The following is a 16,390-nucleotide window of genomic DNA, read 5'->3' on the forward strand; positions in this document are numbered from 1 at the left end:
AAGGGAAAAGGTAATGTATGGAGGTATAAAGGAGGGGGATAGGGTGAGAGATTAAAGAATGAGATATGGGAGGAAGGAGATGAAAGGAGAGGGAGGGAAGAGAGAGGGAAGAAGATGAAGCAGGGAGAGAGGGAAGGGAGGAGATACATAAAGAGTAGAGAGGAGAGAAAAAAATGAAAGATAGTTAGAAAGGAAGGGAGAGAAAAAGAGAACGAATGAAGGGGAAGGGAGAGAAAAGGAAAACCACGAGGGAGAAAGGGAGAAAGGAAAGGAGGAAGAGACGTAAGGGAGAGAAAAAGAGAGAGAAAGAAGGAAGGAAGAAAAAGAGAGAGAGAAAGAAGGAAGGAAGAAAAAGGTCAAACAAAACAGGAAACAGAGAGGGAGGAAGGAATTAAGGGAGAGAGAGGAAGGAAAAACAGAGGTAGAGAGGGAGAAAGGAAAGGAAGGAGGAACGTAAGGGCGAGAAAGAGAGAGAGAAGGAAGGAAGGAAAAAGGTCAAACAAAACAGGAAACAGAGAGAGAGGAAGGAATTAAGGGAGAGAGAGAGAGGAAAGGATGGGAGGGAAAGATAAAACGAGTTAGAAGATGGAGAGGAGGAAGGAAGGGAGGGAAGAAAAGGAGAGAGAAAGAGAGAAGAAAGATGGAGAAAGGCAAAACAAAAGAGGAGACAGAGAGAGAGGAGGAAAAGAAGAGAGGAAAAGAAGAAGAGAAAAGAGGAGACCCATGAAGAAGATGGAGAGGAGGAAAGAAGGGAGATAAGAAAGGGAGAGAAAAAGGAAGGAAAGGAGGAAAAGGCAAAACAAAAGAAGAGATATATAGAGAGGAGAGAGAAAGAGGAAAATAAAGGAGAGAAGAGAGGCTGAATGAGATGGAGAGGAGGAAAGAAGGGAGGGAAGAAAGGGAGAGAAAGAGAGAAGGAAGGGAGGAAAAGGCAAAACAAAAGAGGAGATATATAGAGAGGAGAGAGAAAGAGGAAAATAAAGGAGAGAAGAGGAGAAGAGAGGCTGAATAGGGGGGGAGACACATGACCAGATTCAACCACCAATTTCGGGCGTTGAGGGGAGTTTCATGGGGGGTTAAATCTCCCCATAAGCCCCCCCCATCACCCCCCCGCCCCCCCTGGCCCATCATTCATCCCTATCACCCCATCCTCGTCCCTTATGTTCACTCCCCTCTCCCTCCTCTCCCCTCTCCCCTCCCTCTTTCTCTCCCATCTACTTTTATGGTTACAACGCTATTTTTTTTACCTACCTTTCCTCTCCTCTTTCTCTCCCTTTCCCTCCAGATCCCACGGTTGATATTTTTCTCCCCATCTCTCCCTCTCTCTCTCTTTTCTCTCTCTCCCCTCTCTCTCCTTATTTCCCTCCCTCTCTCCTCTCATGTCCTTTCTCTTCTTCCCTCTCAACTTCTCTCTCCTTCCTCTTCCCTCTTCTTTCCTTTCTCTCTTCTTCTTCCCTCCCTCCCCTTTCCCTTCTCCCTCTTCCTCCCTTCTCCCTTTCTCTCCCTTATCTCCCCTTACTGACTTGTATCTCATTCCTATTAACAGTCCAACACTTTCCTATCTTATTCGTATTTATTTATTTTTATATTTTTTTTCTTTTTCCATTTTCCTTTTTTCTTTTTCTTTTTTCTTTTCACGTTCTCTCATTCACACGTCCGTCCTGGCTTGGCTAATTTGTCTTTCTCTAAAGCGTTATTGATTAATGTCTATTTTTTACTGGAGTCATAAATTGTTGAAACTGTCATCCACTAATTAACTTTCTCCCTGTCTCTCTCTCTCTCTGGCGTTCATTGTTCTCTCGTCACTGTTTTATTTTGCTTTGTTTTTTGTTACTTGTGTTACTCATCATCTTTTCTCTCATTCATCCTGTCTTTCGGTAACCCCCTTCTCCTCCTCCTCCTCTATCTCCTCTCTTTTCTCCTGTCTCCCCTCTCTCCTCTTCTCTCCCATCCTTCTCTTCCTCATCCTCATTCATTCTAAGTTAGTCATCCATCCATTCTTCCGGGTTAATCATTTCCCACAGTCATCCATTCTTTCGATCATCCATTTCCGTCTGGTTAATCAATTTGCCAGTCTTACATCTTTTCAGTCATCCGTTTTCCTTGTTAATTGCTACCCTCTTCATCCATTTCCTTCTAACTAATCATATCTCTGTCATTTATACTTCAACTCATCCATTTTCCCGGTTAATTATATCCCCTAGTCATCCATTCAATTATCCGTTTTCCCGGTTAATCATTCTCCAGTCATCCATTCTTCCAGTCATCCATTCTTTTTGTTAATCATTCTCTCGGTCATCCATTCTTTTGGTTAATCATTTCCACAGTCATCCATTCTCCCAGTCATCCGTTCTCCCAGTTAATCATTCCACAGTCATCCATTCTACCAATCAATTCGTTCTTCCAGTCATCCAACCTTCCAGTCATCCACTTCCCGGTTAATCACTTCCTCATTCTCCATTCATCCATTCTCTTGAGTCATCCATTTCCCCAGTTAATCATTTTCCCAGGTCATCCATTCTCTTGAGTCATCCATTTCCCCAGTTAATCATTTCCCCAGTCATCCATTTCCCCAGTTAATCATTTTCCCAGGTCATCCATTCTAGGCGATTCATCCCTCAGGTCACCCATTAATCAGCCAGACGTCATCCATTAAAGAGGGAGTCAGGGGAATGGGAAAACTCCACTCCACACAGCCATTATGTTTCTCCTCTTCCTCTTCCTCTTCCTCTTTGTTCCTCTTCCTCTTTATTCCCCCTTCTCTCTACTCATCTCTATCTTCCTCTGTCTTCTTTCATCCCTCTTTCTCCATTTTCCTATTCCTCTTTCTCTGTGTTCCTCTTGTTTATTCCTCCTCTTTCTCTCTTTATCTTCCTCTTTATTCCCATTTCTCTCTATTCCTCTTCATCTTCCTCCTCATCTCTATCTTCCTCTGTCTTCTTTCATTCTCTTTCTCCATTTTGTCATTTCTCTTCCTCTCTATGTTCCTCTTCTTTTTTATTCCTCCTCTTTCTCTCTTTCTCTTCCTCTTCCTCCCTCTTTCTCTCGTGTCACTTCTCTTTCTCCATTTCCTTTATTATCTCTTTTATTACTCTTCTCAATTTGTGGGTACGGTCTGCTCTTCCTCCTAATCCTCTTCCTCTTCCTCTTCCTCCTCCTCCTCCTCCTCCTCCTCCTTACATTTTTCCTCCTCTATTATTACTTATAACGTCTCAGTTCCGGTCATATATGTAGGGCCTCCTCCTCCTCCTCCTCCTCCTCCTCCTCCTCCTTTTCCTTTTCCTCTTCCTCTGACTCCAGGATGTGACGGGATGGCTTATGGGAATAGAAGGAGGAGGAGGAGGAGGAGGAGGAGGAGGAGGAGGAGGATCTTCTCTCCTCTTACCTCCTCGACAGTCTCATCTCGTTCCCTGCTTCCCTTCCATCCATCTTCAGACCTCTCTCTCCCTCTCCCTCTCCCTCTCTCTCTCTGCCTCTCCCTCTCTCCCTCTCTCTCTCCTCCCTTCTGCCTCGCCTTCTTCTTCCGCTCCGACTGGTAATGAATGGCTCTCCACCACCACCATCACCACCACCACCACCACCACCACTATATCAACCATCATCACCATCATCTACATCACTATCTATCACCACCGCAACCACTACTTCCTTCCTCATCACCACGATCAGCACTTCACTCATCACCATCAACTTCACTATCCCATCATTATCATCACCATCGCCCCATTCATATACCCGTCACCATCATTTTCCATTAACATCACCGTCATTATCACCAATAGCTTTGAAATCACTCTACGTATGGAAAAAGACATCATATTCTGAGATAGACAGAAAGAGATAGATATAAATAGATAGATAAACAGATAGATAGAGAGTGAGAGTGAGTGAGAGTGTGAGAGAAAGGGAAACAAAGACTGGAAGAGAGAAAGACAGAGTGAGAGAGTGAGTGAGAGTGAGAGAGAGAGAAAGACTGAAAAAGAGAGAGAGAGATGGGGAGTAAAAAAGAAAAGTGAGTGTTAATGAGAGTGAGAGTGAAAGTTTCGTGAGCACAAGACAGGTAGGTAGTGACAGGTGTTCCCATTAATCAAGAACAAACAGGACAGGTGGCTCGTATAACACACCTGCTAATTAGTCACCCTCACGCCATCACCACCAACAACAACACCGACGCCAACACCAAAGCACCTCCCGCTGTCTTACCTGGAAAAGGAGACAAAACAAGTAGATAAACACCTGCAATTAACTTTAGTAAGCATAATAACGTGAATAGAAAATAGTTTGCAAAGGAAAAGATTCGCCACTCACGCTATTTATTTATTTTTGTATCACTGGGTTAGTTTTTTGAGGCTTTTTCTTTCTTTTCCTTCCCTTTTTCTTTCTTTCTGTCACATACTTGATTTCTTGGTCCCTCCCTTCTTCTTTTCTACCTTCCTTTCTTTCCCCTTCTTTTCTTATCCACTTTTCTGGTTTTCTTTTCTTTCCCTTCCCTTTTTCTTTTTCTTTCTTTCTATCACATAATTGCTTCCTAGGTCCCTTCTTCTCTTCTACCTTTCTTTCTTTCTTTCCCTTTTTTTCTCTCTTTTATTATCCACTTTTCTGGTTTTATTTTTTTTCCTTTCCCATTTTCTTTACTTATATCACTTGCTTGCTTCTTTGGTCCCTTCTTTTCTTCTACCTTTCTTCCTTCCTTTCCTTTTCTTTTTCTTTATTTTATCATCCACTCGCTTCCTTTCTTTCTCTTTTTCTCCCCTTTTTCTTTCTCTAAATCACTTGCTTGCTTCCTATGTCTCTCCCTTCTTCTCTTCTATCTTTCTTCCTCCCTTTGTTCCTCTTTTTCTTTATTTCCCTTTCTCTCTATTCCTCTTCATCTTCCTCCTCTTCTGTTCCTCTGCCTTCTTTCACTCCTCTTTCTCAATTTTGCTATTCCTTCTCCTCTTCCTTTCGTTAATCATCCACTTGCTTGCTTACTCGTTCTCCCTCTCTCTCCCCTCCTTCACTCTTTGCATTATAATAAATACCAACACAACAACAACAACACAACCCGCAACACACACATCATGATTAAAGGTCAAACACTTCCTGGAACAATCAAGACCACAAAGGTGTATTTCATCACCCACAGACGAACACACAAACACACACACACACACACACGCACACGGTCAGATAGAAAGCACACACACACTCACAAACAAATAACAAAGACACGTTTTAATTACTTTTTTTATGGAATTGCCGGCATAGGTGTGAGTGGGGGGGGGTGAGGAAGGGGAGGTGTGTGTGGGGGGGAGGAGGGAAGGGGAGGTGTGTGTGTGGGGGGGAGGGGAGGGGAGGTGTGTGAGGGGGGGGTATGTGCGTGTGTGTGTGTGTGTGTGTGTGTGTGTGTGTGTGTGTGTGTGTGTGTGTGTGTGTGTGTGTGTGCTCTATAATTTCGCCTTTCAATCATAATTATTTTCAGCAACGCACAAAATTTAGCGGAAAATATTAATAACGTGAAAAAATACACTAGTTCTTATTTTTACATAACCGTCTATCTCTCAAACGTTTTTTTTTTTTCACCAACACGCAAACTTAAGTAAAGAAGAAAATGTAATGCAAAGAAATACAGTAATTCATTCTCTTATACACCCATTGACAAAGACATCTCACTCTCGCTTTCTCTTTTTTTCTCTTTTCATCCTTCTATCTATCTATCTATCTAATCATATCTCTATCTATCTATATGTATGTATGTATGTATGTTTGTATGTATGAATGTATCTATCTATCTATATCTCTAAGAATATGATGTCTTCTGTTATTTATTTCAACCGTGCAAGTCATTTCTTCATCACAGGTCATTTTTTCACTAATACAAAAGTTAAAACAGGTAAGAAAACACAACACGAAGAAGCACATAAATTTTTCCTCTTAAACAACCATTAGTAAAGACCTGTGTTTCTTGTGGTCTCTCCGGCAAGCATTTTATCCCCTGTATTTCCCTCCGCGGAAGTCCACACGCTCCCTGACCTAAGCCTGGCCGGGAGTATAGGGAGGAACAATGGCAGGCTCCCCTAAGTCATCTCGGTCACAGCCCCGCCGCCGCCCCTTCGCTCCAGGCTCCAGTAAATAATAGATTTTTGAGGGGCTTTCAACGGACATTCACAACTCGCTGTCCACTCCAGTCCCGGCCCGGCCACTCCCCGCCACCTCGCCTCTCCCGCACACTCACACGCAGCCACAGAACTGTTTATCCATTCTGAGGGCTTGTGGTTGAGTTTTCTTGGTCTATTCTATCACAGTGTTGCTTTTGTGGCTTTATTTGTTTCCTCGTTTATTTTTTTTTGTCTTATATAACCCGTTTACTTGATCTGTCTCTCTTCCCCTCTTCTCTTGCTTCTTTCTCTATATCACCCACTTGCTTGCTTCCTTTCCGACCTTCCTTCCTTCTTTTCCATTCGTTCAACCACTGGGATTTTTCTTTTCTTCCTCCTCTCATTCCCTTATTTTTTTCCCCTCCATGCCTTCTTTCCATACTTCCTTTCCTTATGCCTACACTCCCTCCTTCCTTCCTTCCTTCATGCCTCTCTTCCTGCCAGCATTCCTTCGTGTCTTTTCTCTCTTTCCTTTTTTTTTTCTTACCAGTCACGTTCTTTATTCTCCACCCTGCTTTTCTCTCTCCCTTCTCCCCCTTCTTTCCTTTCGTCCTTGTCTTCCTCTCCCTTCTCTCCTTTTTTCTTTCCGTTCTTTTCTTTCTCTCTCCCTGCTCTCCCTTCCTTCTTTCCTTCCGTCCGTGTCTCTCCCTCTCGCCAGCCGCCCCGTCAGCCCCGTCAGCCCGGCAGTAAACCAACCTCCGGGCCTTGAGGGGGGCGAGGTAATGCCGTCAGCCTTCCGGAGCTGACGCACAAACAATAGCGGCTTTTAGCTTTATTAGACAGCAAATAAACGGAGTGGTTGTGAGCGTTTCCTTGGGCCTACGACTGTCTCTTCCTCTTTCTCTCTTTTCGCCTCTGTGGGTTTTCTCTTAAATTTCCCTTCTCTCAGCGGTCTCTCTCGGGGTGATGGGAGAGCCGACGAGGGAGAAAGGTCTATATAATGTGTACCTCGGGCTGGTTCGTGTGTAGTTAGGGCTAAAGTGATGGACTGGTATCTACTCTAACCTTCTCTTGCCTTCCTTCCTTCCTCTCTCGCGAACATAAGCTAGTCATGTTGTAAGGGATAGCAAAGAGAGGTATATTTAGTGTGTACCTACGGGTGGTGTGTGTATGGATAGACTTAAGGTGATGGATTGCACGCTACTCAACCTTCTCTTACCTACCTTCCTTCCGTCCTTCCTACCTGGCGAACGTAAACAAGAGAGACGAATTTTGTTGTAAGTGATGGTAGAGAAATGTCTATATGATTTGAATTTCCTGGTTACTTTGATGGGCTAACACACACGTCCAGCCATTTAACAGCCGCGGAACAAATGTAGTTACCTTACATAAGAACCAGTTATGTCTATTTGAAATAACTTTGATATTTGAGGTAATTAATTAAGGTTGTGGAGAGGTAAGAGAAGGACCTTTTCTTTTATTTGACAGACCACGAATCAGAAAAAGGGATGAAGAAAAAATAGAAGAACAAGAACAAGAGAAAGAGGAAGAAAAGAAGAAAAAGAAAAAGAACAAAAGGAAAAACAAGAAATACAAAGGACAAGAAAAACTAGACCAAAAACAAAAAAAATGAATAAGGAAAACAAGAAGATGAAGGATAAAAGAAGAAGAGAGGAGGAAAAAAAAGTGGGAGGAGCCAACCCGCCAAGCTTCCCCGGACACACCGCACGAGTCGCCCACTTTGCCTCTTGAAGCGTCTCGCGTGCTTCACCCCGCTTCATTGGGGCTTCACACTCGCGTCTCGAGGCCTCGTTTAGATTTGTTTTCCCCTCGTTGCCTTTCCCTCCTCTCTCTTCTTTCTCCTCCTCCTCCTCTTCTTCTTCTTCTTCTTCTTCTTCTTCCATCCACCCATCTCCTTTTGCTTGTCACTCCTTTCAGTCCTTATCTTTTCTTCTCCTCCTCCTCCTCGTTCCCTTCTCAGTCTCTCCTCCCTCTTTTTCTTCTTCTTCTTCTTCTTCTTCTTTCCCTCCATCTGCCTCCTTTTTCTTGTCTTTCCTCCCCGTCTTCCTCATTTTTTCTTCTTCTTTTCCTCGTTCCCTTCTCATTCTTTCTCCCTCTCTTACTCGTCCTCCTCCATTTTTTCTCCTCCTTCTCCCTCCTCCTCCTCCTTCTCCTCCTCCTCCGCTGCCAACACTCGAGGCTCTTCCTCCTCTCCCCTTTACAGAAAAAAATAAAATAAAATTGTGGCGCCGCCGGAAAGCTAGCCTCAGGAAATCCTCTCTCCCCTCCTCTCTCTCTCTCTCTCTCTCTCTCTCTCTCTCTCTCTCTCTCTCTCTCTCTCTCTCTCTCTCTCTCTCTCTCTCTCTCTCTATCTCTCTCTCTCTCTCTCTCTCTCTCTCTCTCTCTCTCTCTCTCTCTCTCTCTCTCTCTCTCTCTCTCTCTCTCTCTCTCTCTCTCTCTCTCTCTCTCTCTCTCTCTCTCTCTTTCTCCTTTGACCTTCCCTTCCAAGAATATTCGACGTAAAACTATAAAAGAGGAAATGCCAATGGATCTCTCTCTCTCTCTCTCTCTCTCTCTCTCTCTCTCTCTCTCTCTCTCTCTCTCTCTCTCTCTCTCTCTCTCTCTCTCTCTCTCTCTCTCTCTCTCTCTCTCTCTCTCTCTCTCTCTCTCTCTCTCTCTCTCTCTCTCTCTCTCTCTCTCCCTTCCAAGATATTTCGACGTAAAACTATAATAAAGAAATGCCAATGGATCTCTCTCTCTCTCTCTCTCTCTCTCTCTCTCTCTCTCTCTCTCTCTCTCTCTCTCTCTCTCTCTCTCTCTCTCTCTCTCTCTCTCTCTCTCTCGTGCCTTGTCTCAGTGAAGGAGGAAAGCGTGCGGGCAAAGACAGTGTAATAACCGCGACCTGTCTTAAGAGTCTTCGAGCAAACATAGGTCTCTCGCTCTCTTATACTTTTCCTCTCTCTCTCTCTCTCTCTCTCTCTCTCTCTCTCTCTCTCTCTCTCTCTCTCTCTCTCTCTCTATCTCTCTCTCTCTCTCTCTCTCTCTCTCTCTCTCTCTCTCTCTCTCTCTCTCTCTCTCTCTCTCTCTCTCTCTCTCTCTCTCTCTCTCTCTCTCTCTCTCTCTCTCTCTCTCTCTCTCTCTCTCTCTCTCTCTCTCTCTCTCTCTCTCTCTCTCTCTCTCTCTCTCTCTCTCTCTCTCTCTCTCTCTCTCTCTCTCTCTCTCTCTCTCTCTATCTCTCTCTCTCTCTCTCTCTCTCTCTCTCTCTCTCTCTCTCTCTCTCTCTCTCTCTCTCTCTCTCTCTCTCTCTCTCTCTCTCTCTCTCTCTCTATCTATCTATCTATCTCTCTCTCTCTCTCTCTCTTCTTCGTTCTCGTTAAGTTTTCTGGTCCTTCTTCTAATGTACTCTTCTCTTTTTCTCTCTCAATCTCTCTGATTAAGCTTGTTATCCTTCCTTCCTTCCTTCCCTCCATCCATCCTTCCCTTCCATCCTTCCATCTCCCACTGACTAGTTTTACTGTTCTTCCTACTATATCTCCCTCATAATCTCTCTAACCACTTTTCTTCTTCTTCTTTTTTCCCTTCCTAGATTTCATTCAAGCCAAAGAACGAAAGAGAGGGAGAGAGAGAAAGAGGGTGGAGCAACATACCAACATCGGAACCAAAGGAAAGAGGAGGAGAGAAAGAGGAAGGGAAGAAACGGGGAGACGAGAGAAGGAAAAAAAATAAGCCATAATTAATCAGCCGATCGTAAATGCATCCTGGCTAACGCTCGCCGCCGCTAACCATCCGGATGAAAAGCTAGCGGCCATTGTCACAGGTAGAGAGAGAGGCTCACCTGTCCGGAAGCGTCCCAGGTGTGTTAATTAGCCTGATAGCTTATTACAGGCTTCCTATTGGCGATTGGTTCCATTGGTCTGTGTTTTGTTCTGCTTGTTGTTGTTGTTTTTTTGTTGTTGTTGTGTTGTGTGTTGGTGGGGAGGGGGAGAGGGTGTGTGTGTGTGTGTGTGTGTGTGTGTGTGTGTGTGTGTGTGTGTGTGTGTGTGTGTGTGTGTGTGTGTGTGTGTGTGTGTGTGTGTGTGTGTGTGTGTGTGTGTGTGTGTGTGTGTGTGTGTGTGTGTGTGTGTGTGTGTGTGTGTGTGTACTTTTGCGTCCCGATGTTGAATTTTTTGTAGTCTTTCTAATTATGTTTCTTTTTAATTAAGCAATGGTTCACTCTCTCGCTCCCTCTCCCTCTCTCTCTCTCTCTCTCTCTCTCTCTCTCTCTCTCTCTCTCTCTCTCTCTCTCTCTCTCTCTCTCTCTCTCTCTCTCTCTCTCTCTCTCTCTCTCTCTCTCTCTCTCTCTCTCTCTCTCGTGATGGGTGCTCCTCTCTCACGCAGAATCCCACCTTGATCTTTTAATATTTTGTGTTTCTCGTCCACGGCGCCGCTAGACTTAAAAAATGTAATCCCTGCTTTGGTTCAATCTTCCCGTGCGTGTGTGTGTGCGTGTGTGCGTGTGCGGGTGGGTGTGAGGGGGGGTATAGGTGTGTGTGTGTGTGTGCGTGTGTGTGCTTATGTGTTCGCGTGTACATGGGTTGTTTATTTTTGCTTTCTTCCTTTTATTTTCTTCCTCATTTTATGGCTCCAAATAAGTCCTGTGTGTGTGTTCTCGTAGATTTGCCTACCCCCTCCCCCCCTCTCTCTCTCTCTTGTTCTCCTTTCTCTCTCTCTCTCTCTCTCTCTCTCTCTCTCTCTCTCTCTCTCTCTCTCTCTCTCTCTCTCTCTCTCTCTCTCTCTCTCTCTCTCTCTCTCTCTCTCTCTCTCTCTCTCTCTCTCTCTCTCTCTCTCTCTCTCTCTCTTTCTCTTTGTCCTTCTTCTCGACTTCCCTTCTCTCCTCCGTCTCTCTCTACACATACAGTATTCTCCCTCCCTGCCATTCCTCTAACCTCAAGTTCGTCCTCTCCTACCACATCCTTCTCCTCTTCTTCGTCCCTCTATTTCCCACACTATCTCATTTTCCTCATTTTCTCCCTCTCCCATTCCTCGACAAAATAGTCTATAGTCTATCAAAGTTAATGTCATGAAGATGGACACATTCTACCTCATCTGTGACTCTGTACAATCCTTTACTCTATACTCTTAACTCTTTCTCTTCACAATCCGTTGCATACTAATCCATAAACGTTAATACGGTTGTACCCTCCACACACCTGTCATGAGTCCCCTATTTACCCTCCACACACCTGTTATATGACTCTACCTTCCACATACCTGTAATATGACCCTTTGTACCCTCCACACACCTGTCATAACCCTCTGTAACCTCCACACATTCATTTACTGCACAACCCATCAAGTCATCCCCCCTTCATTTTCCCCTTCCTTTAAACACCCTTCCCTTCCCTTCCTTTCCTTTCCCATCAACTCACCCCATCATCTTCCCTTTCTTTACGTACCCTTTCCTTAAGAGCGACCCATTTCCCTTCACTCTTTACAGTCATTTATTCTTTCCTATCCTCCTCTGTTAACACGACCACATCAGTTCACGTAAGTATACCCTCGATATGAAAAGGATAAAAGAAATGAGTGCTATAGTCCATCAAAGTTAATGTGCTGATGCTAGACACGTTCCCTTTCATCTCTGACTCTATTCAATCCTTCATTCTTTCGTACCCGCCGCTGTTAACACGATGACATCCCCGCACGTGTGTATGGCTGGCGGCGCACTGCTTGGCGGCGGGGTAGAGCGAAGGTGCGCCGAGGCATTCCACCAAACGCATTAGTGGGATGAGGAGCAACAGTCGTGTGCAGCGGCGCGTGGAGATACCCCTGTCGCTTGTCCTCTTCCTCCTCCTCCTCCTCCTCCTCCTCCTCCCCTAGCTTAACCCGATTCTCCTCCTTCTCCTCCTCCTCCTGACTTCGGCCTCGACAAAGACTTCTTCCTGTAGGCGAGGCTGTCGGTTCCCCACTTCTAAGATTGCACAGCCTTCCTTCCACCACGTCCCATAAAGCTCGACTCTCTCTCTCTCTCTCTCTCTCTCTCTCTCTCTCTCTCTCTCTCTCTCTCTCTCTCTCTCTCTCTCTCTCTCTAAATCTGTGTAAATCTACGTAAATCCTTTAAATTTAACTCTACGGAAACTACCCATTCAATTTCATTACCTACCTAAGATTATATTATACGCAAGGAGAGATAGAGAGATAGAAAGGAAGGAAGATGGGAAGGGCTCACAGGTATACAAATGAACAGGTAGGAAAGATAGGCAGGTGGGAGGTTTCATATGTTAGTGGGTGAACAGGTGGGAAGGAAAGCAGGTGTACAGATTCGCAGGTTAGTCAGCGGACAGGTGGTGGGAGGGAAGGCAGGTGGGTGAGAAGGTAGGCAGGTGGAAAGGGTTACAGGTCAGAGGGTGAACAGGTGGAGGGGTCGCAGGTTGGAGGGTGGACAGGTGTGTGTGTGGACAGGTGCACAGGGCCGGGCCGCCTCAACGTGATCGAAAGTCTGGGCGGGAGCAGAACCTTCAAACTCCTGGCGCAAGTTAGTCTTCGCTCGAGTACGCGGACAAGCGCTCTGGTAAACACTCTGGGGTCCTTGCTTCCTGCCGACGTTTTCTCTTTCCCCTCTCTGTCTCTCTCACTGTCTCTGTCTCTTTGTATTTCTGTCTGTATTTCTCTCTACCTATCTCTCTCTCTCTTTTTTTCCCTCTCTGTCCCTATTTTTCTCTCTATCTACATGTGTCTCTGTCTCTGTCTATCTGCCTCTCTCTGTCTCTTTTTCTCTCTCTATCTGTCTTTCTGTCTGTCTCTCTCTCTAAGATTTGCTGCCACACTAGAAAAAAAAGATATCTAGGGAAAGTTTTAGTGCTGAATATTATTGTTGATCTTTGTTCTTTTCTCCTTTCTATACTTCTTCTTTATTTTCTGTCTGTCTATCTATCTATGTATCTATCCTCACTCCTCTTGCAAACCCTTATCTCTGTCTCTCTCTCTGTCTCTCTCTTCAGCCTCTTCAACATATGTCCCTCTCTCTCTCTCCCTCTCTCTTTGTCCTACTTCTCCATTCACCTTCTCTCTCTCTCTCTCTCTCTCTCTCTCTCTCTCTCTCTCTCTCTCTCTCTCTCTCTCTCTCTCTCTCTCTCTCTCTCTCTCTCTCTCTCTCTCTCTCTCTCTCTCTCTCTCTCTCTCTCTCTCTCTCTCTCCTCACATACAGTATTCTCTCTCCCTCTCATTCCTCTAACCTCACGTTCTCCTCCTCCTCCTCCTACTCCTTCCCTCTTCCCTGTTCCCCGCACTATCTCATTTTCCTCATTTTCTCCCTCTCCCATTTCCTCTAAACTCACACCTTTCCCTTCTTTCCCCTTCCCCTCCTTCTCCTCCTCCTCCTCCTTCCTCGTCCTTATTTCCAGCACGTCTCATTTTCCTCACCCAAACGCGTATGTCATCATTTCCTCGGCGGGGAAAAACTCAAAATGTCCACGCAAGGTATTTCTCATTAGGACATATTTCCCTTTGTGGCAGAAAGATTGCCGAATGCTTGTCTCTAATTACCCCGCTCGTCACCAGGGGCCGCGCGTGGTGAGTGCCCCGAGCTGGTAACACTGTCTTGGGGTGGGTTGGGTTCTTCGTTGTGTTGGTAATGCTGCAAGGGGTTACGAGAGGATATTTTTTGTCGGTGAGTAAGATTTGTTTTTGTTTTCTTATTTTATTCTTTTAAGTAATTGTCTGTCTTAGGATGCGATTCAGCGTAAAATGTTTCTTTCGTATTTCTTTCCGATGCGAAGAATCTCTTTTTTGTTTTGCTAATATAAAATCCTTTACCGAAAGATGCAGATTATACGAGGTACTATTATACTTTACTGCGAGTTACAGAAACACAATCAAAGAAACAGATCTGCTCGAAAACTATAATAAAAAAAACATATCTTGGGAACGTTTTAGTGTCGAATATTATCTAAACTAAATCATCTATTTCCAAACGAATTGTACTGCAAAAAGTAACCAAATAAATCAAAATATACAGAACCTGATATTTTAGTCGCTTCAATGCAGAACAAGACTTTAGCATCAACATTATTAAGGAAAGCAAGCCATTTAGTGAGTCAAGTTAAAACATATATTTCCAAACGAGTTGTACTGAAAAAGGGAACCAAATAAATCAAAATATCCAGACTATTCTATTATTGAGAACATGATATTTTAGTCGCTTCAATGCAGAACAAGACTTTAGCATCAACATTGTTTAGGGAGTCAAGTTAAAACATATATTCCCAAACGAGTTACACTTCAAAAAGGCACAAAAAATCTCTAAATATTCAGTCTTTCTACAACTCATTAGCATCATTCTGTTCTTAATCCTCCTTGATCTACTTTTTCCCTTCATCTTCTCTTCATTGTCCCTCTCTTTCTTCCCCTCTTCTTCCTCTAGCAACAGTTCACCCTTTTCTATTATTCTATTGCTGGGGAACTAGATATCTTAGGCGTTTCAATGCAGAACAAGACTTTAGCATCAACATTATTTAGGAAAGCAAGCCATTTAGAGAGTCAAGTTAAAACATATAATCCTAAACGAGTTACACTTCAAAAAGGTTAAAAAAATCTCTAAATATTCAGTCTTTCTACAACTCATTATCATCATTCCGTTCTAAAACCTCCTTGATCCATTTTTTTCCCTTCATCTTCTCTTCACTGTCCCTCTTTTTCTTCTCCTCCTCCTCTTCCTCTAACAACAGTTCACCCTTTTCTATTATTCTATTATCGGCAAACTAGATATCTTAGGCGTTTCAATGGAGAACAAGACTTTAGCATCAACATTATTTAGGAAAGCAAGCCATTTAGAGAGTCAAGTTAAAACATATAATCCCAAACGAGTTACTCTGCAAAAACATCCTCTAAAAAAACCTCTAAATATTCAGTCTTTCTACAACTCATTATCATCATTCCGTTCTAAAACCTCCTTGATCTATTTTTTTCCCTTCATCTTCTCTTCACTGTCCCTCTTTTTCTTCTCCTCATTCTCTTCCTCTAACAACACTTCACCCGTTTCTATTATTCTATTATTGGCAAACTAGATATCTCAGGCGTTTCAATGCAGAACAGGACTTAAGCATCGCACTATATTTTGGAAGGGTAGCTGATAACATACATTTCTTGGCCGCCTCGATGTTCAAAGGGTCTTCTATGCAGCCTCCCGCGGCGCCACAGTGAGCGGGGCTGAAGGCGAACACAGCGCGGACTACATAAATACCAACTACTCGGGCAAAAGTTCAATTGTAACTCCTCCATGCCTTAGTCTGGCTCTCCTGTTCTCTCTCTCTCGCTCTCGGTCTTGCTTGTTCGGTCTCTGTCTCTCTCTCTCTATCTATCTGTTTATCTGTTTTTCTTACCCTGAATCTGTCTCTGTCTGTCTCTTTCTCTCTCTGTCTCTGTCTCTCTCTATCTACTTCTGTTTCTCTCACCCTGAATCTGTCTCTGTCTGTCTCTCTCCGTCTCTGTCTCTGTCTATTTTTATCTCTGTCTCTGTCTCTGTCTCCCTCTACCTGTTTCTCTGTCTCTCTCAGCCTGTCTCTGTTTCTGTCTGTCTCTCTCCGTCTCTGTCTCTGTCTATTTCTCTGTCTCTGTCTTTCTCTCTCTCTCGCTATTTCCTCTTTTATCTTCAACGTTGACTTCCTCTCCTCTTTCTCCACTTCCTCCTCCTCTTTATTCTTCTTACTTTTTTATTTTTCTTCCTTGTTTTTCTTCTCTCCTTTATTTTCGTCTTTCCTTTTCTTCTTTCTTTCTTTCTTTTCTTTCTTACTTTTTTCTCTACTGGAATTTGATATGCTTTTTCTCTTCTTTTTCCTCCTTGTTCTACTTCTTTCTCCTCTTTATCTTTTTTTTCTGGTATTTCACCAATATCCTCTCTCTCCATTATCCTCCTCCTCCTCCTCCTCCTCCTCCTCCTCCTTTCTTCTACACATAAAGTTAAGGAGATTCAAGATGACAATAAAACCTTGCCCAACCCCTTTCACCCTCCTCCCCCCTCCTCCAAACCCCCCGTTCACTCCCATATTCCCCTCAGTCCAATCACATCAACTCACAATGCCTCTTCTCTCTCCCCTCTCTCTCTCTCCCTCTCTCTGTCTCTGTCTCTGTCCAGTAACAAGACGTCCCTCCACTACCATCACCTTCTCTTTCTCTTTCTCCTCCTTTCCTTCCCCTCTCTCCGTCTCACTCCCCACCCCTTCCCCTCCTTTCCTCTTTGCCCTGCTTTTCTCAGCCTCTCGCCTTGTCTCATTCCTCTTAATCATCTGTCCCTGTCCATCCCCTTTCCCCTCACCTCCCTACTCTTCCTCTTCCTC

General features: G+C 44.2%; 1 protein-coding gene across 7 annotated transcripts in view; it reads right to left on the reverse strand.

Moving 5' to 3' along the window:
- The window catches only part of LOC126998180 (cell adhesion molecule Dscam2-like), a 240,236-nt gene that overhangs the window by 200,201 nt on the left and 23,645 nt on the right, over positions 1–16,390 (reverse strand). The window lies entirely within an intron of this gene.

This window comes from Eriocheir sinensis, chromosome 13, assembly GCF_024679095.1.
Source record: "Eriocheir sinensis breed Jianghai 21 chromosome 13, ASM2467909v1, whole genome shotgun sequence".
In the NCBI taxonomy this organism is placed as follows: Eukaryota; Metazoa; Arthropoda; class Malacostraca; order Decapoda; family Varunidae; genus Eriocheir; species Eriocheir sinensis.